The 1,956-nt window shown below is 41.4% G+C and overlaps 1 non-coding gene across 1 annotated transcript; it reads right to left on the reverse strand.

The window, feature by feature from the left end:
• Positions 1-924: 924 nt before the first annotated feature.
• Positions 925-1,013, reverse strand: trnap-ugg (transfer RNA proline (anticodon UGG)). Its single transcript is given in 2 exon segments — positions 925-960; positions 978-1,013. It is a non-coding gene; the product is annotated as a tRNA-Pro (tRNA).
• Between the last annotated feature and the right edge of the window lie 943 nt (positions 1,014-1,956).

A 1,956-nucleotide genomic window follows, 5' to 3' on the forward strand; every position in this document is an offset into this window, starting at 1 on the left:
TATTTATTTATTCATTTGGCACTGCTGAACATGAAGCAGTCTTAAATCATTTAAATTTTTTTTGTAAAATCTGACTTACCAGATTAAAATATTAGATCAAGGGAGAAATTTCAAAGATTACTGGACCAGTAATCCAGAGGCCTGGACTCAAGATGCAGTGACAGCCAGGACGTCAAGGCGGGAAACACTCCGCACTAGTCTGCAGTGAGCGATTCCATCGAAGGTAGAGCACAATCTCTTTAATATAAGAATGTATATTTTATAATAATTAATCACTCAAGACCTTCCTGGTCTCTGCATCTCAGCTGCTCTCTGGATAAACTTGCAGAAAGTATTTCAACCTGTAAAGCAGGAGTCTAGGGAATGTATAATGATATTTTCTAGCCTTCGGGCAATATTTTAATCAATACAGTGTGGGACAACCTGTCTGGGCACAACTCCATGACTTTCTCTTTAACTAGTGACCTCACAATCACTAACTTCTATGGTCACAATCTTCAGCTCATCACCTCCGGTACGTAGCTCTAATCTTAATGTACATTTAAACAACCTTTCAAGTCCAGTTACAGTTTTTGTTGCCTTACCTGCACAAGCTTAAAAAGTGAAAAACGGAAGCAAGTTTAACTGAACATTCTGGTGGTCAGTTCGGGCACGGGAAAAAAATGAAAGGACTCGGACCAGGTCGGATGTGGTGCTGTCAGGCTTGGGTCGGGTTTCATTTGCTGACCCGAGCAGGCCTTTAGTTACTGTTGCAACCTTATATTCCCACTTGACAATCTGTATATTTTGTTCATTTCAATTTTGTCGACAAGCTCTTTGAATCCAGTTCCCCGGTCCTCAAGCAGGCTCAGTTTGGAAATCGATTCCGCTTTCTGGAAGGCTGAAAGCAATCGATGACCTCAAACTAAAAATGGCAACGGAGAAGGGCTCGTCTGGGATTTGAACCCAGGACCTCTCACATATTAATCACTTATATACCCAAAGCGAGAATCATACCCCTAGACCAACGAGCCACCGTTGACATGGTTTTTATTCGCTCCTGTGGAATTTCACTGGCACCCACAGCCGATCATGCAATTTTTTCAGATCAAAACAATATCCTACAAAGCTGAAATAAAAACAGAAAGTGCTGGAAATACTCAGCACCTCTGACAGCATCTGTGGAGAGAGAAACAGAGTTAACATTTCAGGGTTTTCACCTTTTGTTTGAGCCATCTTTTCAGACTGCTTCTGTCCATCCAATCTCACTTTTTACTCTATCCACATTCTAAGGGTGGTGCAGTGGTGAGCACTGTAGCTTCACAACTTCAATGACCCCGATTCAGTTCTGTATACTGCCTGTGTGGAGTTTGCAAGTTGTTTATGTGGGCTTCCACAAGGTACTCTGGTTTCCTCCAACAACGAAAGACTTGTGGGTTGATAGATAAATTGACTGTTGTAAATTGGCCCCAGGGGAGGCGATAGGAGAAATGTGGGGATGTGGTATGGAATTCTGGGTTAACATAGGATTAGTATAAATGGGTGGTTGATGGTCAGTGCAGACTCAGTGGGCCAAAGGGCCTACATCAGTGCTGTATATCTCTATAACCATTCTCTAAGCAAATGCATTTTTCATGAATTCCTCATTTCTTTTATTAACGACAATTTTATATTTCCGGCCCTTGCTTCATACGATACCACAAGTGGAATCATGTTGCCATCAACCCGATCAAACCCCTTCACTATTTCCTCAGATTGCAATGTTTCTTTAACCCTCACAGACTGTGGAGTTTCTGCTGCTTGATTGCAGTTCTTGCTTCCTGCCAGTAGATGTCACCTCACTCCAATATAGTGAAGTTTACAAATCTGAGAGAGACACAACAGGAAATAATTGTTCACATTATAGTGAAAGTGTGGGATTTAGAAATACTAGGAGTGGAGACGAGTTATTATAGAATTTGTCAAACCAAACATATG

This window comes from Heterodontus francisci, unplaced genomic scaffold (genome assembly GCF_036365525.1).
Source record: "Heterodontus francisci isolate sHetFra1 unplaced genomic scaffold, sHetFra1.hap1 HAP1_SCAFFOLD_61, whole genome shotgun sequence".
Lineage (NCBI taxonomy): Eukaryota > Metazoa > Chordata > Chondrichthyes > Heterodontiformes > Heterodontidae > Heterodontus > Heterodontus francisci.